This window comes from Lynx canadensis, chromosome B3 (genome assembly GCF_007474595.2).
Source record: "Lynx canadensis isolate LIC74 chromosome B3, mLynCan4.pri.v2, whole genome shotgun sequence".
Taxonomy (NCBI): domain Eukaryota; kingdom Metazoa; phylum Chordata; class Mammalia; order Carnivora; family Felidae; genus Lynx; species Lynx canadensis.
The window spans coordinates 108,577,340-108,604,482 of record NC_044308.2 but is presented as its reverse complement, the minus strand read 5'-3'; the positions used below and the strand labels follow the sequence as shown (position 1 = coordinate 108,604,482).

General features: G+C 38.2%; 1 long non-coding RNA gene across 2 annotated transcripts; it reads right to left on the bottom strand.

The window, feature by feature from the left end:
- Nucleotides 1-363: 363 nt before the first annotated feature.
- On the bottom strand, nt 364-16,895 carry LOC115516535. 2 transcript variants are annotated; one of them, XR_003969573.1, is made up of 5 exons: nt 16,762-16,895; nt 15,535-15,651; nt 6,455-6,570; nt 6,254-6,345; nt 364-822 (listed from the first exon to the last, which is right to left on the bottom strand). It is a non-coding gene; the product is annotated as an uncharacterized LOC115516535 (long non-coding RNA). The 2 variants fall into 2 exon arrangements; XR_003969572.1 differs by lacking the exon at nt 364-822 and having other exon boundaries at nt 4,257-6,345.
- Nucleotides 16,896-27,143: the final 10,248 nt, after the last annotated feature.

Here is a 27,143-nt window from a genome sequence, read left to right as displayed (position 1 = left end):
TTGTTTGAATAAGGCCTAAACAAGAGTGAGTTCTGTCACATGTTCTTCTGACTCATGCTACCTAAAAACCATTTTGAGGCCAGATTTAGTGAAGAGAACTTGCCAGAAGATTAGGACTGTCTTCCAAATACTTAAGCAAATTTTGTGTTGAAAGCAAACTGCTGAAGAAATATAACCATATGCTTTTAAAATGAGGCCTCTGCAATCGAGGGACATAAAGCAACTGCCACATGCTCATGACCTCCCCCTCCCCCCACTTAATAAGGCACCTTTATTTCACCAGAAATAAAATTTTATTAGTAACGTGTCAAATATGATTTAAAATACAGTTACCTTTCTTCTTCCTCTCAGTTTAAAAAACAATCCAATAAAAACTCTAAATCATGACCCAGATATTTTTAAATGTGAAAATGACATAGTTTAGATTATGTAACAGACGCACAGTTTCCCAAATAAATGTTGTAGAACACCATCTGCTTGATATTTGGGTGCATTCCCACAGAACTAAATTTCTGCTTCTTTACCCTTCATTAATGGTGTATAACAAATTTATGACAGCATTATTTCACAATAGCTATATCCACAATTTATGACCAAAGGAGAGCCTGACAAAATCACTTGGCATGCTCAAATTAGACAATTTATGCGACTCTCTCATCGACACCAACCCTCCACCGACAACTGAAGAGGAACAATGAGTCCGTAACAAGGGGAGGACCTCTCATGGAATAAAGCTCAATAAAGAGTTCAAAACAAGAAGCTGAAGATCCAGGTGCCATTTTCCAGCTTATGTTTCTCAAATTCTTCAGGCCATGCATTCACCTACAAGTTTGAATTTAATATAGAATGTTTTTATAAGGTTTTCTCACATTCGGCCAGACAAGAAATTGCCAAATTCTTCTTAACTGTCAACAACATTTCATCTTTGTTCTAGTGTTACCAAATACAGCTCACTTATCTGGGTATAATCAAGGGGGGGAAAATCAAGAAGAGAAATTTACCATATGTCATTTCTTGGCTGATAAGAGTGGTACATGGCTATGTCCGTGTCCCTTTTTTGCACTTGATGCAGATAAAATCTATATGAGAAATCATTTTGTATGTATTTTGCTGTATAAAATATTACATTTGTGGCCAATTTGGGAACCAGTTTATGGCATTTGCTTTTTATCTTTCATTTCTTTGGATTAACAACTTCTGTAGAAAACAGACACGAACACGTATTCTTTGAAAGTAACCAGAATACAGGCTTGCTTCTCAAAGTGATGTATGGCCTCATTATTCAAAGAGTAGTTGGCAGACAAGGCAGCACCCACATCATCTAGGAGACTTGAGAAATACAGAATCTCAGGCCCTGTCCCAGACCTACTAAAAGGAATTTGTATTTTTAACAAGATCTCCCGGGACTTACATGCACAAGAGGATTTGGGAAGTGCTAGTGTAGAGGAATGGACTTTATCTACCCAACTATAGAATAATCCCTGGGAAAAGACAGAATTACTCTAAGGAAAATTTTGTTCAAAATGTTCAACTACGAATGTAACAATTTTGAGACATGATCCACTTAATAAAAAAAAAAAAAAAACAAAGACAAAAACACCTGAAACATGTCACATTGCTGATGTGCAGAATGAAGTTCGCGAATGAGAAGATGCTTAAAATTCCAAAATTACATAAATGATCATGAACTGCTTGAATTAATCACACACAATCTTTCATTGTTTCCAACTCCAGGTATTTTCTTTAGCAAAGCATACACAAGTGATAACTATTACATTGAACCCTAGAAACATGAAGAATACCTTAGTAGTCAATTATTTAATGACTAAGTACAATAGTTTTATAAAAATTGTATCAAGAAACTGATGAATTCTAGGTTGATATACTTTGGAAACCCTTTCTCAAAAGAGTTCAACCAGTACTGAAAATTGTTGTCTTCTTCCAAGGATCTTTGAGCAAACACATTATCAATGCTGGGAGGGCGGGGAATGGGAGGGTGCAGAATTAGAACCATAATCACTGCTTACAGCCAACTGCAAAATCTGGAGTGATTCAGGGTGGAGGGAAAGAAGATGGCTCCATAGCTGGTGTTAAGAAATCCAGAGGTGCATTCAAGCAGTTCACCAGCACAAGGCAAATCGAAGAAAGCTGCCCTTCTAACTTTGACCACATTATACACAACTCTTAGGCTATGATTTCCCAATTCTGCTTCTCCTTCAAGTCTGTCCTTCACTTTAATATTAGCCTGATTTCCCCTGTAAAAGAACAGGAAAGCTAGAGAAGCAGGAGAGAAGGAATTATTCTGTACTTGCACCTGTCTCCCCACCTCTCCTACAATCCTTGTGCTCCAGGAATAAGCCAAGGCCAGCCTCACTTCCTCTCACAATAGTGGCTTTCTATTATGCTTCCAAGCATACAATATGTTACAAAATAGAATGTACATTGCTTCCACTCTAAGATCTAAATGAGTAGAACTTCCCTTCTCCCTGTGCATCTTCTTAGCTATAAACCCCTTTGGAGACACACATTTGATAATCATCCTGTAGTCCAGAAAGGAGAAATGTAGGTGTTCCTCTCACTACTTCTGAAACAAAACCAAACATCTCCAAGTTTCTCCATCAGTGAACTGCTTGAGCAAAGGGACTGTGTATTCTTCACCTCTGCATATCCAACCCTGGCACAGTGTCTGGCTCATAGTAGTTGCTTAATAAATGGTGGGGATGTAGACTTTTTTCCCAAGTCCTCTAGCACTTAATTTGTTAAACCTTGGGTTGCACTTTTTAAAAGCTGATCATACGTATGAGCTTATCCATGTATATACAGGCTCACCATCAGTCTTTCCCCTACCTTACTTTCTGTTTTTTTCCTTTATTCATCTACCCAGGGAACTCAGTTTAAGAGTTATTTAACAGTCACATCACATTTCAAATAATATACGCTGAATAAAATCTAGTCTTACACATCATTGATGAATGAAAGAAAATATCAATATATTATGGCTACCACTTTTGGAAGTGTACAGAGACACAGGGAAGCAAAAATAAGTATAGCAAGTAAGCAACCCACCCTCACAATGAAACAACTTTCCCTTTAACTTACTAATAATGTTTTTTCATTTTTATGCCCCCCCCCCTTTTTCCTTCCTCATCTCTTCATTTTCCTCTCCTCATTTTTTTTTTAAATTGTCTTCTTCTTTACTAGGCCTTCAGGCCATTTGAGCACCTACAAGAATGATCAGTATTACCAAAGGTATTCAGATTTCTCATCCTGTCTTTCTTATCTAAGGATGGCTTTTGTTACCAGAGAAAGGATGTCCAGGTTCAAAAAAGTTGACACTGGTCTCTCACCTTTTGCTTCTCCCATAATACAGCATGTGGGATGGGGTCAACAAAGCAGGTCTATATAGAGTCTCTCTCTATATCAGTTTGCCATGGTAAAATGACAGCAATCTATTGGTCGACTCAGGCAAGTTTACATCATTTAAATACAAATTGTTATTTTTTAAAAAGTCAAGATAACATTAGTCCACTCATTATCTATGAATTGTTTATTGGACAAGAGATTAAATGCTCTTAAAGATAGTTTTAAATAACTTGTTTTGAAATCAACTTAAAAAAAAAAACCATATTCACAAATACCACTGGCTTCTAAGACATTTCCTTGTCTACATATGAGTGTATAGATCAGAGAGCTCAGTTAATGATGTCACCAAATAAAACAGACTTTACATCTGTTACTGGTTCATTGCCCAAGAGCTGTTACTTTGTTTAAGTTTTGTGACATACCCTAACTATTATAATTTCACACTTTCTTGGTAATTTTTTCCGTCCTTCTCTTTTCTATTCCAAAGTTGCATTTCTATCCTCAATTTCAGTATGTGCCAGCTTTATAAGTCACATCTATTCACACTGGTGTGTTTTTCTTATAGACACTGTCCTAAACCAAATGTTTCTTTCAGTAAAAAAAATTAAAACTGTTAGAGAGCTAATTCTATTTTTAAATTATATGTGGTATAATCATCCCATCTAATTTGGAGCCTATTCAATTAATATCCTCATTGTTTAAGAAACCTACATTTTAAAAGAAGTGTTGTTAGAAATAAGATATTTTATAAGCAGTGAAATAAAGTTTTTGAACTTTGGTGCCAAATTTTATCCTTAAATTAATTTTTAAATATTTATTTTTGTTTCAAAGCTATCCTACCATTCATACAAAATTGCCTTTAAAAATTAGCCTCAATTATAATTTTTCAGTTTTTTCTAAAGTATTTTCTACAAATTCTAATTGAGCAATTAAAAACAAACCTGATACTTTTATCAGTTATAGATCTATAGAATCTTCAACAACACATGCTAATTAGGGTGCCAATAATCTTTATACCAAACACATTCATGTGACTCACCTGATGATTCATTAGAAGGAACACATAGTAAATCAAAACTAAGAACAAAATTGTCCTGAATAAAAAAAGGACTTCCTGGTTACAAGACGGCGTTCAACTAGGGAAGGTACAATGTTGACAAATCACCATAGTTAGATTTGTGAAAACATACGATCACCGAAGGCCTGTAGTATCTTTGTTTAAAGCAGTGTCCTTGATTATCACTATTATGTATAAAGTGCTGTGAAAGCACATTAGTAAGCACATAGTTCCAAAACCCTTTAACAATGTTCTTCTGTGTCCTGTGGAATCCTTATTTTAGACTCTTACCTTCATTATCATAGTCTCTCTAACACTCATCTTTGGGTCTTTGGTATTTTCTTGAATATACCTTTGGCACCTAGTTTTCCCAATCTGTTTTATCAGTTAATGACAGTTCTTTGAATGATATGCTCCATAGGACATGACTCTGGACACTGAAATCAGACATCTCACTCAAACCTCAAAGAACGTTATGAACCACTTCAAATAATTTCAGGAAACTATCCAACTTGTTAAATAATTATCTTTCAAATTGCAAAATATAGGGACTTATCTAAACTTCACCACCAAAAGCATTCTGATACATTTTGTCAAATAGTGAATGGTCAACTATTATACAAAAATCAGTGCAAGTTTCGTCCAGGCAGCCTTAAAAGTACTCTTCGATGAAGAAATAACATCATGTAGAATTTCTGTGGTTTTCACTAATTTTTGCAGATAAGATTTTTTTTAATTGTCAAGCTATTAAAACAAATTGACCTGCCTACCCTTTTCCTGAGCTTCACAGCCTATAAAAATGACATCATAAATTAAATTTAAACCCTTAAGACCAACCACAAATTTTAAATGACCTCTAGAACTCAGAGATAAGCCCATCTGCAAGGCTCATTTTAATAAATTTTACTTTAAAAGATAAATGTCTATCAAGCCAAAAGTATAAAACAAAACAAAAAAAATGGATCAGTTTGGAGTAATCTGGTTGTTACATTCAGCAGTTAAGTTGCAATATGTTTGCCTCATCTTAAATTGCCACAAACCATAGAAGGAGAATGGTGTCAAACAATTATTTGGCACAATGCTTGACAAGCCAAAACTTTTCAGAAAGAGCCTATCTTCCCCTCATCATTTACGGAAAAGTAAATTCATTCCACCCTTAATATTCAGGGATCCTGCATTGTCAGTTCAGGGTCACATTTTGTCACTTTCCACTAGGAATGGCAGAATTTGGAAACGGGGGCTTAAAAGTTTAAATTCACATGAGACCTTGACATAGGTCCCTTTGTACACATCATCTTATCTTTAAGAAAAAAAAACATAAAAATCTTTGCCTTTACAGCACTTATTTGCTGCTTTATAATATGTGGACATAGCTTCAATTTGGACGATACTAAGGACTGCCGAGTAATAACCAGGGTTCTTTCCACTCAGTTCAGCGTGCATGCCATCTTTGATCTCAAGTGCACTGGTAATTAGTGCCTTTTTTCAATATCTTCACTAAAACAGGTCAGGCATTTAGAAACAAAGTATCAATGAACTTAACAGTTACTTTAATTCATTTTATAAATAAGCAACTGAGAATTTTGCTCCAAGTGGCTGCTAGTGTAGCCCATCCCATAAATGGCATTCTCCGAAGCATAAGGCACAATATGATATGAATGCAGCTCTTCATAATAAAGAGACTGAGAACAGCATTCCTGTACCATGAACTTCAGCCGTTTTCTTGTATCAGAATAAGCAGTCTTATAACAGGGAGCTTCTTTAAAGTATTCATAGCTCTCTTTCTCCGTCTCTAGATGTATCTTCCTCAGCAAATTGTTAATTAACACAGACCTTCTTAAGTAGGTTTCTGGGTCTTCAAGAAACCTGAGCTTCTCCAGAGAAAGTTTGAGAATGCAAGTCCTGTCCTCAGGCAATATCAGGTGCTGGAAAGCAAATACATCATTATCTATTTTTAGAAAAAAAGAAAACTAGAGCTTTTTGCTATTGACAAGACTCATAAAAAGGAACAAATAATGATAAGCAAACCCTTACTTTTGGAAAATACCCATGGTAATCTTGATGTAAATCTTCTTCTTCTGCATATTTTCTCTTAAAGTAGGCTACTTTCGACGTTGTTAATGTATATGTTAATACTTTTGTTGGATAAGCTAAACAAAATAAGATAATGAGAGAAAAGTCAGATTTTATTGTGCAAAACAGCATTTTATACATTCTACTTATAAGAAGAAACTGTTGGTTGACCCTGGAAAAGAAAATTCTTAGTAAATGAAGAATTTGCTAAGCAATGTGTTAAAAGTCATCCGTAGCAATTCTCTTGTGACCAAAAAGCCTGTTTGTAGGTAATAGCCACTACTCAGACCCAAAATAGATGTTCCGCGTTGATGAATTATATGTATTTCCTTATGTTGGTCCTCAAAAATGAATACTTACCAATACTCTATTTAATTTCATGCCATTTAATGTCAAAATATTCCCCAATTTGAAGTTGATTCACAAAATCAATGGAAAGAGGGAAGTCATTTTTCATCATTCTTTTAGTTAAACTCCCTAGTTTACAAAGGGAATTTAATGTTGCTAGGTTAACGTAGGTTAATCCAATTGGTGTAAAATGGTTGGTAACCCAATTACGCTTTAAAGAAGCAATCATATGTGTCTATAGACAAACCCTATGATATGTGTGTCTATAGACAAACCCTATGATAACACAGAGGTTAATCACATGGAAACGAGAGGTTTAAATAGCATCTTGACTAGCAAACTTGAGCTTGGTATAATATCTGAACGTGAAAACTTTGTTCTCTCCTTTAAAATACTATTCATGGTTGGTGGGTTTGAGCCCCATGTCAGGCCCTATGCTGACAGCTCAAAGCCTGGAGCCTGCTTCAGATTCTGTGTCTCCCCTGTCTCTGCCCCTCCCCTTCTCTAGCTCTCTCTCTCTCTCTCTCAAAAATAATAAAAAATAAATAAACATTAAAAAAATTGAGGATTCTGCCTTATTTAAGGAAGGACAGTAGTGTTCTGGAAGTGGATTTTCAGAAAGCATTTGGTTTGAAGGGAGTTCCTACTATGTACTGTAGGTGGTGCTCATATCACACAAAAGAGGCAAGTTCAACTTTAGAAGCAAAGGACGAGTAGCTTCCTAGTGAAAACACTGAATGAATTTAGAATACAAATTGAGTCCTGGTGAGTACATGCTCATTCAACCTCAGGGGGCAGAACCAAAATAAATGCTCATATTTATACATCATCTATTTTACTTTTAATCCATACCTTCAAATACTGCTAGGTATTGAAACCATTTGACTCACAAAATGAGTAATTTATTAATGTGTTGGTTAAATAAATTTACCATTAAGACTTTTGATGTTTTACCTCTGACATTTTAAATTTAAAAAAATCTTATATATTAAGAATGTGTACTTCAAGAACCTGCTGCTTCTAACTTTTCTTCCAATTTAGTGACATCTATTTAACACTTCCTGCAACTTTGGTAGCTGCTGGATGGTTTTCCTAAACCAGTAGGTAAAGCTACAAAAATCACACCTAAAGCATTCCAAATGTTCATTGATACCAGTGTGAATTGTAAACCCAAGAGTCTTCAATTAGAATGGGCATGATCTGTAAGGGCAGTAAGAATTTTAAACACTGGTGTGTCTGACCTAAAAGGAGACAAATGTGCGATGATCTTTCACAACTGAAGCAAAAACAACAGTTGCCACTGTATGTACGTGGTCTCTGAATTCAATAAGCAGAACTCAATTTATATGGAGTATTCACAGATTTCAAAAGGTTGGGGCAAAAAAAGAACAAAATGGATTGTATTGAAAACAAAAAGCATTAAGGAATCCAGTTTTCTCAGGGGCTGTTTTTTGGTTTGGGGGTTTTTGTTTCTTTTTAGTAGACTGCGTTTTCTTTCATGTATTTTGAAAGCATTTAACCAAAGAATTACGTGAAGCTTTGGGATATTCTGTGATGACAATTAGCTATTGTGACTGAATTCTTTTTTAACTGTTTAACTAGTTGACGCTACAATGGATCTCAAGTGTTGGAGAGCATCAGAATCATCTGAAGGGCTCTTCAAATCACAAATTGCTGGGTCCCACCCCCACAATGTCTAATTCAGGAGCTCTGGACCAGGAGCAGAAAATTTACATTTCTAACAAATTTCCAGGTGACCCTGAGCCTGCAGGGGTGGGGACCACATTTTGAGAACACTGGACAGGCATGGCAGTTGCACTACAACAGCAAGTAGAAAGGCAGAACATTCGGCCCATCAACTGATTGCCTTATCATCTGAATGCCAAGCAATCAGCTTGATTGATTTTTGTTGGTGGTGGTTTTGCTATCGCAACATTGGCTACATTGGCTTCGATGCTGTAGCATCATGAACAAAGCCAGAGTGCCTTTTAACTAAATAGTCAAGGAAGAATGAGGTCACTGTTCAACATAAATTCTGGGTTCACATTAAGAAGTATCAATGACTGTTATTAGCATTAAAGCTGGACAGGTCACTTAAAATAAATAAATAAATAAATAAGGCCCAAAGGATTATTACAGTAGGAAAGGATAGATGAAAGACTTGGAAAGAAGAAGAACGACTTTACCATAGCAAACATTTTGTCTATGTATGTTTTGCTTTTTAACATCTGCTCATTTTATTTTCCAAAGGAATGCAATACCTGTAGCATTTAAGACCAAATGAAAACTTTTGAGTGAATGACACAAGGCAAGGCCGGTGGCAGCTTTGGAAAACCAAACATCAACTAAACCAAGTGATGCTCTGGGGAAGGTACTTTTAATTAATAGATCAAGACCAGAAAATTATACTAAATGTCTCCAAGGTTCATTAAGATCTAGTTTGGATGTGTTGGAGAAGTGAGCCTCAGATACAGAATGTATTACACCCTGAAAACACAGTAAATTCTCAGGGGTCCAGATTTGTGTCTCAGCTCCATGGGCAACACACTTAGCCACTTAGTTTATTGCTCTTAAAAAACACCCCCAAGGGTTGTTGAAATGCTGAAAAGCTTTCACAGCTGGTATTGGTTTGACAATTACCTCCTTGCAGGCTGTTTAGCTATTTGCAATGTTTTTGGCATAAATGTTTTTGGAGGATGCTTTTAGCCACTTTGAGGCTAAAATATATAGCAAACATAAGTTCCTACATCTGTTTTCTTGGCTGGATTGAAACTCAAAAAATTCAGAGCTGGAAATTTATTTATTGACTACCTGATTTGGCCTCCAAAGTTTACAGATGAAGAAACTGTAGCTCAGAAGGGTTCTGTGATTTACAATCAGTTATGTGGCTATGAGTTTGGGTTTTGAAGTCAGGTTGAAGTGGGTTTGAATTCCAGGTCTGCTTTTTCTTAGTTGTGTGGCCTTGAGAAAATCATATAAACATGTTACAAGTCTCATTTTAAAGTGGGGACAGAAATATCACTGGCTCATAGGATTGTTGAAATAATTCATGGAAAGGGACTGGCACTGTGCCAAGCATATAGTAAGCACTCAATCAAATCTGAACTCTTATTAGTGCCAACAGGCACAGACCTATCCTACAAACACAAATGCCAGCCTGGCCTCCTAGCTCTGACCCTAAGACTCTTTCTACCACCCTTCCTCCCAGAGATACTAGATGGTAATTTGGGAGTTAAAAGACTACAAAAGAATATTTCAAATGATCAAGTGAGAAAAAAAAAAATACGGTACAGGTGCTATGATGACTCCAAGAAAATGTTTCTGAATTTACTGCCACTGGTCATACATTTGGGGTGAAACAAATGTCAATTGTTTTTGAAACATCCAGATAGCCATTTGAAGAATTAAAGTTACTCCAGATATCCAAAGAAATTTGCCTGTTACGATCCAGCAAGCACACGTAGATCTGTTTATATCATTCTCCCGTAACTAAAAAGCCAAACTCAATCCAGAGAGTTGAGATACGCAGGAAAAAATCAAAATGATTTTATGTGTTCATTTTCAGTTTTGAGGTCTGAGAACAGCATATGAATTACAAAACAGAATTAGGCTGCACCTAAATTTATCTCCAAAGGTAAAAGGGTTAACTCTGGCTTGGATATTCACACATAAAATACCTGTGTCCAGCCCAACGCATTTCACAGTGTAAAACTTCAAGAAGCAACACATGAGAAGTCAGGCAACAGAATGACCGCCCCCGTCATTAGGGTTCCAGCAGCACAATTTATACACATTTTTAAAATAAATGTTTCAAATGTAATTACAAACGATTGCTCAAGTGCTCCTCCTATTGTTCTGCCCCTGCCTCCAGACATCTGGAATCCTATTACTGCACAAGTGATTTCATTAGGTACACGGCCCAGGGGCAGTACATTAAGGAAAGATCATCAGCAAATTAATTTACAAACACTTTGAGAGAACAGACAATAATAAAAGAACAAGGCCGTCATGGAGATCCATTCTTTGTCTGAGCCTGGAAAGCCTGAGAGATGGTGAAGAAGTGATGGCTTTCACATATCTTCATTTTAACCACGTTTCCATTCTCTTCCCCACAACACCTTGATCAATAGACTGCAAAACCCGAGCTGAGATCCTCCTAGTAGATGTGCCTCTGTAGCCACAGACAAAAGAACAGTCTGATCAATGGGGAGACTAAGGTGGGGTCTAGCCTCTGATCAACAGCTGACTTGTGTACAAATCACGGGGCCCCGACTTCCGGTCCCTCATTGATTTCCCTTTGCGTGGCATTAGCCTGGCGTGAGCCTTAGAAAGTACATGTCCCTACCTAACTACCTAATATTTTGCTAGTCGCAGAGCTAGAACACGTCCTTCCTTAAAGGCAACAACCATTTTTGTTTAGAAAGAGCTGTATCATCTGTCCCTGTTAGCTGCATTCTTCAGTCTTGCTACAAGGCTTAAAATATTTCAACAGGATTTTCTAGTGCTGTGAAACAGCACTAGTTCAAATCCCAACTCTACAATTTATTTGCTTAGTGACTTTAACCTCACAGAGCCTGAGTTTCCTCATCAATTAAATGGAGGAACAATATCAAACTCACTGAGTTGTATGTGAATTAAGGGAGATGATATTTTAAAAGCACTTACTCAGCCAGGGCTTGTCACATTTCCACACATTTTCTACTCAATAAATTTTAGGTGTTGTGAGTGTAGTGATCTCATTTTTGAAATCATAAATATGTGTCCTATTAAGCAGTACCGTGTTAAAGCAGGACATTTGTCCTCTCTTTTGTGTTGAGCACAGTAGCATGAAACATTCACAAGTGCGCTCAAGGAGGTAGATGGAAGCAACATTCAAGGCTGCAATACTGCTCCTTTTGTAGACCTTGAGTTTTGTGATAGCAATTTTCCATCAGTTTTGTCCCTTATAACCCCTTGCCTGGCACACTTCTAGATAATATATTCTATGGAGCAGAACTCAGTGGCAGTTTTTAGCTCCAAATCAATCAATGGAACAATCTGTTTCTACAGATTTATCACCCACTCCAAGCACAAGATTGACTTTGCTGGCAGTTTAGAATTACCAACAAGTTGTAGCTCCTGGCAAAGTTTCTTAGGAACTTCCAGGGATACTAACAAGAAAGAGAAGTTTCCCAAGACCAGAAGCAGTGTCTGGGACTGGATTCCACGTCCCTCAGGATAGCCCCAAGTGTACATATGGAATAATAAATAAAACACCACCCTTCCACAGCCTATCTTGTTCCGCTGCTGATGACCTCTGAACCAAAGAGAGCATTATTACATGGCTGGTCATATCCCACTTCATAAGTTACCTTCATGAAGTTACCTTAGTTGCTGCACCAAAGCCTAATTTTTGCCATGATCTGGCCCTACTGACAGACACCAAGTGCAAGAAGTTCCATGGGTAAATTTAGTGATTTACCACCCCTCAGAAGTGCATTCCTTGATTTAATTTTTTTAATGTTTATTTATTTTTGAGAGAAAAAGAGAACAAGCAGGGGAGGAGCAGAGAGAGAGAGAGGGAGACACAGAATCTGAAGCAGGCTCCAGGCTTGAGCTGTCAACACAGCCCGACAATGGGGCTCAAACCCACGAACCGCGAGATCATGACCTGAGCTAAAGTTGGATACTTAACTGACTGAGTCACCCAGGCACCCCCATTCCTTGTTTTAAAGGATGATGCTCCCTTTTACTACACCTTGGAAAGTGGGAATGAATCAGAAAGAAAATTGGCAAAGCACTCACATTGCTAGATATAGGTTCCAAGAAATATCTTACTGATGAGATGTCTCGGGAGATGTTATAACTTCCTTAGATACCCAGGTCTGTTGCTCAGAGAGGAGGGCTTTTCAATCCCCCACATGTGGACTGCAGAGATCTTATGAAGAAATACTTAATCTATATCACCCTCATTGTCTTCCACTTCGATGCCACCACCAGGTTTGAGTATATCGCCAACAACATTTAGCCAGGTACCCCAGAAGGGTTGTAGAAAAACATAAGATGGACTAATCATTAACTTTACTAAGAATATAAGACAATTTGTCCCAGAGTGGGGTGATTCTCTGCCTTCCCTTGTATTGCCTAATTTGTGTCACCACCCAGAGTTACTCTGGTGGTGAAATGTCCCTCATTCACAGGTTCCCTTTCCTCTAAAATTTTGGTGCTTCATTAAATTGAATTGTGTTCAACCCCAGCACTCTGCTTAAGTTAATAGCTAGATTTATGCCCCACATCAGATATGGGGAGACGAGCCACAGAGCAGTAAAGCAAGTAGCCCATGCAGACAAAATAGACACTTGAGGCTCTTGAGCTGTGATTCTCTTTGCAACATCCCCAACTTTTCTTGATGTTTGTAGCCCATGCTCCCTTTTAATAATGGTTTTCTAAAAGAATAAATACTCTGATACATCACCACAGGGGGGATTTCCCACCTTCAAACCTGCCCCTCCTCCCCTTCTAAGCATCACTGATATTTAGAAGACTCTTGTATCTACCTGCCAAGAAGACTTTTTGCTGCACAGTATAAGATGAAAAAAAACTTCTAAAAAAAATTCTAGTGATAAAGCTATATCATAATGCTGAACATAATACTAGCAAGCCTTTAGTCCTTTTTATTAATATCCCCTTATGACCCCAGTGAGAAATATTGCAACAAACTAGATGGCTCTGTTATTAGTCTGTTAACATAAATGTAATCAGGAAAAATTTTAGAAATACTTGTGTTAGCCCAAAAAGGGGAAATGTTAAAGTAATGTATTGACACTAGCTAAACAGACAACTTCTTAGAAAGATTGGGGGTGGGGGGGGGACTGACACGGAGCTGCTCCCCCCAGAATGGAAGGTGCACTTCTTCCTCAGTTTTAGTTGTGAATGCCTACGGTCAGTTTACCCCTCTGCTTCTGAAATATTATTTTATTTCACCTTTCTCTAGGTTTCTGAAGCATATTGCTTTGACAAATAGAGCAATCCAAACTGGTTATGCCTCAGCTTTAGAGCTATTGTAAGGGTGTCGGTGTTTTGACAGCTAAAGCCAGCTGGCATGAGTCCTCAGTGCAGAGCCCAGGGCTTTGGCATCTTGATCAAACCTTTCAACATTTCTCCATGTTTCAAAGCATCTTCTAAATCCCAGGAAAGCAACATGGCATAAAATTAAACATGGAATGTTCGTAGACACATAAACACTTCCAAATAGAATATATGAGGAGAAACTGAAATTGGAACATGGTTTCAGTTTTAACCTGCTTGATCTCAGCTTGATCTAAGCCTTATAGCCCGAATGACATCCCCCTTTTAGAACTCACTGTACGTACAAGTACAGCTGGCATTCCCATCGACAAGAGTGACTATATCCTGAACTACAAAGCTGTGGAATTTTTTTTTACACTCTTCCTTAGGATCTACCAATAGCTCTAGAATTAAGCATTTATATTATAATGATACCATTTGATTTAGTTTCATTTATTTAAAGCTAATTACCATGATAAAATTTTCTGGTGAATGACTTCAAACAGATATGTTCATCAAAAGTGTACAGGATATATTCTGCACATTATACATTCAGGATAGAGTCAAAATTAAAATTTAAGAACCCTTTTCACTTGACCTTCTTGATTGCAATAGTGGTCTCAATGAAAGGGCAGGCCTTTTCATGTAAATTAAAGGGCACTGAATGATTTTAAACTCCTATGCATATTACATAAGAGATAGGATGTGTATAAATTACGAATGCACAAGACTAATGCATATGCATGAGCCAATACTTGTGGCTTATTCAAACTTTCCTCAGATTGATAGCATGGCTAGAATTCTACATACATCTCATCGCAGATGACAATAAATCTTATTGGTCTCCTTGGATTTGCTGCTTACCATAAAATAAAGTAATTATAATGGAGAAAGGAAAAAGGTGTCATGGTACTAAAGGCAAATGATAGTGTTAGTGGTCATCTTTAATGTTTAAAATTACCAAAGGTATTTCAATAAGTGACTATGGACACCAGTACTTTTAAAGTCTCATGATAATCATAAAAAAACCTACAATTAGACCAGAATAAATTTTCAAACAGGTTTCTAAATAAAACCGCTCAGTTATTTACTTTTACAAAGAGACGTAAAATGAGGGAAGAAATGCAGCCTGCTGTATTTTCATGAATTTGATTGCAATTTGCTAGGCCGGTTACCTACAGGAACTGTACATGTGAAAGTTAAACACAGCACTGGAGAGCTTAGCACTCATTAAATGTATTCTGACTTGAAAATTTGGTTTCAGATGCTTAATACTCCTAAGTTTCTATCCTCATGACCTTAGTGCAAATTAAATTTTAAAAAATCACCAAGATCTCCTTTTGCAACTTGGAGACTCCTTTTCATTTCTTTCATTCAGACATGCACCAGTTTGCTCATAGGGCTTCCGCTTGACATGCTCCCCAAGGCAGGCTACCTAATTTGGCCCACCCTATTCACTTGGGTCTTAGGAAAATCTGCCAGCCCACAAATGTCCTCTCTACGGAAAACCTCTATCGACGTTTACCCAGCAACCATCTATATAAACAACCCCTTACATTGATCTTGTGAGTTATGGTAATGCTACATTAGCATTTATTTCTTTGGATACATATTTAAACAGTAATTTCTTTTAAGCTAGTGATTACCTGGTAAAGCTGAATCAATCTGAAAAGTGTATTTCTAGGACAGCTTCAGAGAATCTGGTGAGAGCTCCCCTTTGCACAGCGAGCATTTCTCACAGCCTCGGGCTCATGAATGGCAACCTGAGATTGTGAAACAACGGAGACAGATGCAAAATAACATGGGGAGAGCCAGGACTGCGCTGATTTGAACTGGTTATCAAGTCAGGAGAACGCATGCAGCAGGGGGATACTATGCAAGATGTTCAAGGTGGAGCTGTTCTGGACCAGATGGATTAACTAGATTAACCTTCAAGCACATACCATTAGTTTCGTGTTCTCCAGATTTCATTTTAAACAGAAGGAGTCTTAGCTATCCTAAGAAATTTGGAAAAAAGTGAATAACCAATTTCTCCAATTATTTACTGGCAGATTATTTGGGGGATGTTATCGGTAGGTTGATTTTCTTTTGAAATTGGGGTCAGATGTACTTAATTTGTTTTTAAATGCCAGATGTTGTATAATTTCAAGATACATTCTCTCTAAAGTTGCAATCCATCAGCTAACTCAAAACAGCAACTCAATCATTCTCTGTACTACACACGATTTCTCGCAAGATTTGAAATAGCCAAATGGTACTTCTTCTTTGAAGATAGTTTTTCTTTAAAGGGCCATGTTTAACTGCACCTTTTCTACATGGATGTATGCTTACAGATCTCATCATCTTCTATATTTAGAGAGATGAGCTTTCCAAAGGAAGATAGGCAGCCAATGAGGAGGATCCCATCAAAAGAGAGGTGAGTTACTATGGTTACTTTTCAGGAGATTGAGTAACAGTGAACGGCTGCTCCCGGCCAAATGGACCCTTTCCAGAGCAGGACCTAAAAAGATTGTTGCTCTCCATACGTGTTGATTCAATTAGTCCATGCTGCACGATGGCATTTTAGCCTTAACCGCAGGCTTACTGCTCCCCGTTCTCCTCGCCACACACACGAGCAGCGAAGTCAAAGGAAAAACACGGAGGGCTGAAAACTTCCGAACACAAACCTAGTATCGATGGGCAGGGGAATCCTCAAGAACCAATTCCATGATTTTTAAAATATGAAGCCAGGTAATTCGGGACCACCACCTGGCCGCTTTTCAATGACCGGGAGCGGAGTAGGATCCCAGAACAGTCCCTATCCTCACCCTCAAGGAAACGGGTCTTTTCTGAGCCTCAGAGAAAGGCACATGGCTGGATGAGTCCAGACGTACCTTGCGAGCTGGGTCCACTGGCCAGGAGATCGGCGCATGCACCTGTTTCGTAGGTTCGCGGGGTTCGGCGCTCCCTCCCGCTCTTGCGGCGCTGTCACTCTTCACTCGAGCGCTGACAGCAACGGCGGCGGCGGCAGCGCGACAGCGACAGCGGCAGCAGCGGCAACTGCAGCTCGGCGGGCAGCCCTGGCTCCTGCAGGTCCGTCCCTCCAGTCTCTGAAGCGCCTCTCGCCTCCGGCTCCGGGTTCGGAACGCGAGGCGGGCGCGCAGCTGTTCTCCGCTCGCATTGGACCAGAGGGAGCAGATGTTACCCGGTTGCTAGGAGCGTTGCTAGGAGGCGATGACGCCCCTCTACAGCTCAGGAGCAACTTTCCTGTAGGTCGGATGCGCTGGCGGGGGCTGCTGGGAGCTAGATTTGAGAACAGGAACGAGGAAGCGTAGCGAACAAAGAGTCCCAAACGGGGGGGTGGGGGGGGGGTCCTTTCCTTGCCGACGTTGGGTCCTGAAAGGCTGGGGAGCTGCGGGTCGGTGAGAGCCGCAGCTCTGCGCTTGGGCCTTGGGGCCCTGCTTCCGAGGGCCTGGGCAGGTGATGGGGGCCGCTCTTCCCCAGGCAGGGCACTCGGTGCAGGCCACAGCTGGGTGTCGCCCGAGGTGATCAGGTTTGGGAATGGGAGTGGGCGGTGCTTTCAGTGGCTGAGGAAGCAGCATAAGTTGGTGCCTTTAAAACACCGAGGCCCACCGGCATGCTCTGCACCCTGGGGCAGGACCCTGGCAATGGGAGAGATGGAGGAGTATGTGTATGGCCTGGGGTGAGGGGTGTGGGATGGGGACTATAATAGGAACTTGTGCCTTCTGGGGCTCTCCTCCCCAGCGTGTTGCAGTTTGTGTCTTCAGGTTTGAACAGTTGATAGATTTTGAATCTAATCCATGAAAATCAGACAAGAGTCTCATTCCTTATAGCACTGGCTATGACTGCCTACTGGTACTGTGCCAAGGATTTCAGAAAAAATGACCCTGTGGTCTCAGATATTCCCTTTATGAGTTAGAAAGTCTTCATTTTTGTTCCAATGGCTAATTAAAACCTCAGGCTAATTTGTAAGCTTCTTTAAAAATATACAAAAGAGAAGATACCTTTCACAAAGGAGACTGGAGAAGGTATTCATGTTTCAGTCATTTACACTTTAGTATAAGTTCACCCAAAGGATTGATTGTATCATCTCTGATAGTGCACTCAAGGTAAGCTTTTTCTTTTCTTTCTTTCTTTCTTTCTTTCTTTCTTTCTTTCTTTCTTAATCATGGCTTTTTGTTGTTGTTGCTGTTTTTCAATGGAGTTGTTATTCTTTGGTCAGGGAGGGATGATGAGGTCAAAGTGGACAAATTCAGGTAGCCAGTGAGCCAAATTAAAGAAGGGAAAATGACAAATGCAGTAGAAAAAGTTTTCCCAAAGCAGATAGGCAATCCCTCAGAGAGGGAATCTCATTGAAGAAGGATATATACCACTTCCCTGACTCCCTATAGGGTCAGGCCAGGGCCTGGAAGGAAGAGAGCACCACTTGGGAATCAATTAAAAAGAAAAGTTGCTGTATTCAGAGCTAGGACAGGGCTGCCGTGCAGTGTCATGTTGACTTCTGCAATGGCAGATATTTTGCAAGGCTGAAGGGGCTACACAAAGTGGCCCTACATATCTCATTGGCCCTGCTTCCTCAGGCACCCATTACCAACTGAACACCTATGACCAAACTTAGAGTTAACAATCTGTTAGCCCAAAGATTTGAAAAGCCAATCACCTTGCGCTAATGATGAACCTGACTATAGGAATCCCACAGCGATGTAGATCAAATCATCACAGGTGCCCTTTAAATATCTTACAATTCTATTTGCCAGTTACACCTCAAGGTCCAGTCACACTAGTTTTCTTGTTCCCTTGAATGAGGAAGGCTCTCACTTGTCTCAGGTATTTTGTACATGCTGTTTCTGCTTCCTTCACGTGCCTCCCTCTTACCTGCTTACTGCTACTCAGCTTTCAAGTCACAGCTTAAACACCATTTCCTCGTCAGTGGCTTTCCTTCACAGCTTCCCACTGGCTAGGTTAGCCTCCTAATTACATTCCCAAATCACCTTACTGGCCCCATTTCACCAGAATCACCACACCAGGTTTCCGGCTAGTGCCGCCTTGTTAACACTGTGTTTCCAGTGCTGAGCACCCAGGGCCTCGTCCATCAGAGGTAAGCATAGGCACATGTGAATGGATGGAGCCACCCTGTCTGGCTCAAGGTGCCTGGTTTTTCCTTAGCTATGTAGCTATCAGCTGGTGAACTTACAAAGCCTGAGGGTAGCAGCTAGTTGCTGTCCTGTAAAGGAGAGGGGAAAGCCTGTTACATAGAACATTGTTTTCTCCCCTTAATGAGATATTATGTCAATTACAGCAACTTCTTTTTCTTCTTACAGCATCTTATAAATTTCTGAACCTGGATTTTACTGGCATTGGGAAGTAACCTTAAAGTTCTTTATATATTTTCCTAATTCTGTTCTCTCTGTGTCCTCCAAAGTAAGTAGGATCCTCTGATGTGTTTCATCTTTCCTTAAAATGCTTCTCTACCTCAGGTAAAAAGGAGCCTTCATCATCACAGGCTGTATCTCTATGGAGCAAAAAATTAAAAGTTAAAAAAAAACCTCGCTGGGGAGCAGCTAGATAACTTGACCAATATGGACAGTACTTCTAGTCTAGTTGATCAGAAGAGACCAGGAAACCTTCTTCTATTGTCAATAGAACTCTCCAAATAATTGCCGAATCCCCTCCTCATCTGGGACCACCTCAAGAAAAATAACAGATGTTGGAAACATGATGGAAAGGTCAGGGAAATCTCAAGATCACGGAATTGCTTGGTGGCAAAGCCAGAAATAGAGCACAGGTATGAGTTTAATCTTTACTGGACTACTTATGTCTGCACATATAAGTTTACAAATTCTTCAATCCTCCTGGCAGGAGATCAGAGCACATCTTTCACTAAACATTCTGGATTTTAAAATTAAATACTTAAATACCATACAGTCCACCTTAGAATTAATCTAAATTGTAATCGTCTCACCTCAAGACAACCCTTGAATCTTGTCCCTCCTTGAGACGACCACAGATGTTATGCTAATCCTGTCTCCTACTCCTTATCTATTTGGTAAAAAGAATGAGATGTTTTATTATGTAGTAGAATGCACATTAAAATTCATCAGTGCTCTGAACTGTCACCCAAGTTTCTTCTTGAGCCATGTCTCTGAATCTCCCTAGAGAAACCCTAGGGAAACTGTCAAGACACTATGTAGTTTATAAGACAGATAATGTGATTTGATTCATCAATAAAATGTTACTCAAGATTTTTTTAAATTACTACAAAAGACTTTAAGAACCATAGTCCTAGATAACTGTCTCAATTATTTTAACATTTAAAGATGGGTAAATCTCTATTGAAGGAATGTTAGAAATAGGAATCCTTTGTCAAGTTTTTGGTTCTGCAGAAATGATTTACTTTAAAACTCTTTTTTTCCCTCTGCAATATTCTGTTTTTGCTCACAGTTTTATATGCTTTGCTTTGGTGTTTTTAACAGGTTACATATGTATGTAGTGCACATACACATGTAGAAAGGCTCCGCCATACTCAGGCTGTCATCTCAAACTCTGCCCTGTGGCTCTGGAAATGTGAACTCAAGTGATCTTTATTTGCAGAAGCACCCCCAAACAGTGTGGAAATGCTCTACAATGGCTAATGTGAGCAACTAAAATCCTTAATCAGCCCATGATGTTCTAGTGCCACCATGGGTTAGGAAGTAACAGATAAGCTTACAGTTAGCAGGTTTTCCTTAAATAATCACCACTGCTACAACATTTGAAATAAAATTGTTTTTTAAAAAGGAAAACTGTGTGCTAGATACTGTGTAGAAGAATCCTAATGGATTCAATTTCCTGTACATGCAAATGAACAATTCCTAGCCTTCTTAAATATAGGTGGAGCCATGTGACTCGTTCTGACCAAAGGAGTTTACACAGAGGTGGTGAGCACCCTCTAAGCCTGGTTCCTTGAACGTACATTTGATTCTCGTGCTTTTTCTTCCTCCTTCATTTGATTGGCCATATAGTCCTTCAGAGGCCCTAAGAACTCTGGGATGGCTCTCGGTCCCCAAAATGCTGCTAATAAAGAAAGCTGCACGGGCAAAAGCATGTTAGTCAGAAATAAATTTATCTTATGCTGACTCACTGACATTTAGAGTTGTTTATTATAACAAGTAGCATTAATTACTTCAACTAATACAATATGCAAAAATGGTAAAAATAGATTTTCCCTGTAACATTTAGAGAATGTTTGTTTGTTTGTTTTGTTTGTTTAGGGGACATCAACAATGTTTTTATAGCTATGGAGGTCTGACCATAATAGCCCTGCCCTGGTATTTCTAGCTTCCTGCACTGGATTCTTATAAACCTATTCAAACTGGTTATACACAGAGAAGCCAGAACTCCAAACAAAAGCCTCTCTGATAAACAATTACTTACCCTTTTGTATAGCAATACTTACATTTTCCCTTCTCAGAATCCTCTTCAGATGCAATTTAATTATTTCAGGTGATCTTTACGTATATATAGCTCCTTAGTTACCCAATATTCAACACTTTATCATTTGAATTGAAATACGTTGATTCATATATGTGTTTAACATAAAAGTCTAGAGCATCCTAAAACCAAAATAAATTATAGGGGTCATAAATATAACATTTATCATTATATATATATATATATATATATATATATATATATATATATTGCAGTTGGCGTGGTTTTGGAGTTAATGGTTTCTGTATATACTAAATTAAGCAGTATCATTCAGGCCCATAAAATTTGCATGTTGATGCTGCAAAACTGTATCTTTTTTTAGCATAAAAAAATTTCACACATATACATATAAGCCATCTGCTTAAACTTTATTGATAAAACCAGTTTTACAAAATTAGAATGATTTTCAGTTTTGAACTATCATGAGTTCAGTTGCAGCAGACATTTTGTACAAACTGGGGCTAATACTTCTTCTATGTTTCTGGTTTAAACAAAAAGCAATTCGAATTTATCCTCATGCATTTAAATATTTAATACAGAAAGAGTTTTTAGGCTGCATAAAATATGCTTCCAACATCACTGGGAGACAGAAATTCCACTTTAAGCATTCTTTGTATAAGAAAAACAGTATAATTCTTCTAATCACAAACCTATTCTCTATCACAGGTAAACAATTTCATATTTTCTAATGTATTTCCAAGGGTGTTTGTATCACAAGAGTATAGACATTAAATATTTCACTAGTTTGCCCAGGTAAAACACAGACGTAACAGTGCAGCAATAATACATTAAAACCAGTGTTATGAAATCTGGGACATTACAAAAAGTAGAAAGGTATTCTAGTTTTTAAGTTTAACAATTAAAAAAATTTCCAAACGTCTTCCTATACACTATCCATCAACAGAAGTAATTTTAGAAATGGGGTGGGTCATTACATTCTATAGCTGTTTGTTTTGGTAACAGCTGGAGATACATTCATGCTTCTTAAATAGAAGACACCATAAGTCAATAAGTCATACTGTGAGGAACACAGGGACACCTACATGGAATGTTCTGAAGATTTCCAAAGTTTCTAAAATGAGAGTTCAACCTTTTGTAGGAGAAAATACTTTTTGTTTCTTCTCTCTTGAAATTCTGGACCACCCAGGGATTGACTGTCTGCTGGAAAACTTTGGAGGAAGAAATATAATAGCAGCCAGATCTAGAAATGCCCATGAAGTGATGGGACAGGTTTGGGGCAGCTCCTACCTTACAACTAACAAGTCTGGCCTGAAACAATGAATTAGCCCATGAAAGCCTTCTTGTGACTAAAGGTCTTCTAAAGGAAGACCAGATTGTAAGCCATGTTACATTAAATTGTCCCCATAAGTGAAATCTGTAAAATTATTGACCACCATTCACAAGCACCAAAAACTCAGGACAGTCTAGTACATATAAATAACTCACGAAAGTAAACGTGGGATGTAGAAGGTACAGGCTAACAATATTAATACAACTCTAGCATCCAGCTGTGAACTGAACAGAAATACAAAGTACATTCTCTGCTGAGAACAGTGTGCTCCATGTAAGGGTAAAAACTCCCCAAAATAGTTTCATATATTCAAAATGAATGAATCATTCACATTTACTTTTTTTGGCATGCAAGTTCTTCAAGGACACCCATCAAAACTTAAGATATAAAGGAAAACCAATAAAATATTTTAAAACAACAGAGTTGCACACAGTATGCATATGGTAAAACATAAATGTGTGAATATGAACAACTGTTTCGGATGCCATATGAAGACCAAAAAACTTGAGAGTCAGATTTATCTTGCACTGTGAACACCAAATATTGCTATGAAATCTTGGATGTACCTTGAACATGTTTTTTTTTTAATCTTTACTTTTTTCTGGGAGATGATAAGTGGTATTTAGGAAAAGAATGGTTATGTCGGTGAGGAAAGTCACTTGGGAGGGGAAAGCTGGAGAAGTGTGATTCTCCAAGAGAAATACAATAATGTAGATGGCAGGACCTTCTCTGCTGGGGGAAACATCTTTCCAAATGCTATATTCAAATTCCATTTTTGTGAAAAAAATGCATAACTTAATACTTTCTTGGTACTCGAAGTTAAATTGTTCTGAAGGAGAATGGTCTGCGTTCAACTCAGGTTGGCAAGCCTGCTGAAAAGATGGATTCACAATTTGTTCTGTGGTCAGGGTGTCTAAACAAAAGAATTAGAGCCTAATACTTCATTTCTATCTTCTCAGAGGCAGAAGGGCTAAAGACCATCCCAACTGTAAGTTTTAGTCAAATAACTGTCTATGGATATAGTTCAATGATTGGCAGAGATCTAGAAGTGTCAATTACTTTGATATACTGACACAAAGAACTGATTTGGCCTTAAAAATAATAAAATATCTCACAGCCTTCAAAAACTCTTCAGTTCTGCAGAGTGGATTTCCACCTATTACCTTGTCATGCCTATGGCCCTGGTACATAGTGTTTGTGGTTTTAATGAAGGAATGAATGAATCTTATAATAACCTGGTGAAAATAAGTAAAATGAGTATTACTATTACCATCTGCCAGACGCAACATTGAAGGCTGAGAGAACTTGTGACTTGACATTGATCTGAGAGCTCATTAGGGGAAGATTTGGTATAGAACACAGTCCTCATTAATTTTAATCTAACCCAATATTCCTTCCGCAACCACACCTTCAGCTCCGCAACAATGCCCCGGTTCCGCAGGTTGCTGCAGCTACAAAGCAAAGGGCAGTCAGTGCACGTGAAAATGTCAAATGTTTCCCAGATATTGATCATCAGTCAGATCTCCCCATTCACCCAGCGTGATTATCAGTGTTACTACTCCAATATCTACTACGTGCTCATTCAGCCTATGCATTACCATGGGTCATCGTTCTATTCAAAATTCAGAGTTCCTGTATGATCCAGATATTATATTCACTTTTAGCTCATTTGCACCATTGACTATGACAGGGTGCAATCCCGAAACTGCCTTTCTCTTGGCAGCAGTGGTAAATGTAAAGTCATATAAACCAGTAACAGAAGGTGGTTTTCTATCCTGAATCAGTAATAATGTAATTAGCACTTTTTATCAATGTGTATTTAAATCAGTGCTCAGCAGGAAAAAATACTACAGAATCACTAAATTTGGGGATCATATCCTCTCTGCCTTCAGAACTTTCTGTGCTTAGATTCCAATTGTGAAATCATGTAATATTTTCCAGGAATCTTCTCCTCAAAGGTGAAACAAGCCCAATATCACATAGGTGAAATTCATGCTAGGTTGGAAGTTGCTACATTTTAGTTATTGCATCACATGGATCGATCCACCTATTTTTCTTGAGAATATGCACATCAACAAAATGTACAATAGCAATTAGAACTAAAAATAAAAATAAACAGATAATTAACAGACCAGTACATCCAGACAATGGGATATTATTATGCGGTACTAAAAAGAAATGAACTACGAAGCCATGAAAACACAGGGAGGAAACGTAAATGCATATTACTAAGTGAAAGCAGCCAATCTGAAAAGACTACATACTGTCTGATTCCAACCATATGACATTCTGGAAAAGGCAAAGCTATGGAGAGAATAAAAAGATCACTGGTTGCCAAGGGTTAGGGAGGAGGGATAAATAGGCAGGGCACAGAAAATTCTTAGGGTAGTGAAACACCAAGACTGAACTCTAATGTAAAATATGGAATTTTGGTGGTAATGATGTGCCAGTGTAAGCTCATCAGAGTAACAAACAGACCCACCCTGGTGGGGTATGCTGATAGTGTGGGTGAGGTTGTGCAAGCATGGGGGCAGGGAGTAGATAGGAACCCTACAGTCCACTCAAACTTGCTATGAACCTAAAATTTTCTCAAAAAAAGTTTATTAATTTTTTAAAAAGCAATTAGATCACAAAAGCCATTATGCCTTTTTCTGAAAATAGAGGTCAAACCTTAATTCAAGACATTATTACAGAAATGTCTCGGTCACACTAAAGTATGAAAATACTAACTTCTTATTTACAAACTTAAAATAATAAAGACTGCAATAAAATTAAAATTTTAAATTCTGGGAAACATTTTATATTTCACAATAACAAAATTCATAGCTGCATTAGTATGGTGGCATAATAAAAGACTGTAATATAACTTGGTGTAGTTGCAAATTAATAAATATTAGCATGGCCCACAGGAAAATGGCAACATTAGTAAACTGCTCAAGTGCCACCTATAAGGAACTTGACAAACTCTTAAGAGAGACGTGTGGCCCTAGAATGTGAACACAGTACACAGAATAGCTTACATGGAAATATCCTTCTGTTAGTGTACCAATCTCACCAATCAGAGTTCTTCATGGCAACCTTTTAATATCTTTCCCCCCAAATCAAGGTCTTCATCAAATAAGAGATATAAGCTTTTTTTTTTTTAATAATGGACCATCAACTGGGCAACACTAAAAGACATCTTCAGTAAGAATTTTTAGGCCATCAAAGATTCTGACCTGGAATCATGGATTGAGACATATTTAGTAGATATGTGAGATCAGTTTCTATGATCTTGTAACTAAGCAAAAAATCCAATGGATAAACCACTTTTGTCTCCTATTATAAAATTGAAATTAACAGTTACATTCAGACCAATTTAAACTTATTTAAGACTAGAAAACAATTATTGGCTTGCCTGCCAAGGAAGGGACACTCCCAATGTTGACCTCTACCCATTTGACAGGGATGTCCCAAATGTGTTTAGTGTGTGATATCTAAGACAAGTTTTAATCCAAAGAAACAGAGAGGTAAGCAGGGATCTCTGTTTCATGCCTTTATCCTCCCTTTTTCTGGCAGCTACTGTTTCCAGTTCACTCTTTCAAAAAAGTAAAAGGTAGCAATGCCTTTCAGCTATTAAAACATGGAGCTTATAAGAACTGTGTCACATTTGTTTGTACAGACCTAGCATTCCAGGCTCTGACCCGCTTACTGCTTTACAAAAGGTATTCAATATTCAATTATAAAAGTGAAAAATGGGAAATATCCAACTTCTACTTCAAGCTAGAACTTATTTCACTACTCGAATGGAATGGTGCATTTCTTCCCTCAGTTGTAAAACGCATCTGTTTATTTTGAAGGGAAGTATAGACCGACAAACAGTACGTTTATTTCTCAACTAGAGGCAGGATAATAACTCCCACTTTCCATAAATCTTCTCCCTTTCCACAGGGAGGAAAGAAATCGTTACAGAAATACATTAGACAAAAATTAAAGAGTAATAAAAGATCTTATTGTTTACCCAGTTTAAAAAAATGGAATATTTAGAAACAAAAGTAATTGTTGAACTCAAAGTATTTCACTCATCTACTACTCTGCAGCCCCTAGTCGAGAGTCTGGGATAACTATCTTTTGAATGAATACATTTTGTATAAAAATTAAAAAAAAAACAGTAAGTAGATACTTTAAGGGGAAAATGAAGTAGACAAAAAGAATGTACAAATATGGCGGTCTCAGTGGGAAGGCAGCCTTCTCACAGTCCTCAAAGTAGAGTTGGTAGGTAGCATTGTTACTCAAAGGCATGAAGTAAAAACTCCTATGAAGATAGTTTGAGGCAGCATTAGTGAGCAAGGGTGAGCAGGTAGCAACATCCGGGGGTGGTTTATTCTAAGAATGTCCACGGGCCTCAATGACTGTCTCTGAGTTCATTTTGTAAAGCTGCAAGCTGTTTTACAGGTTCCACAGTGGCTATAAATACAGCTCAGGATACTGCTTTGTGACCCAAGGGAAACAAAA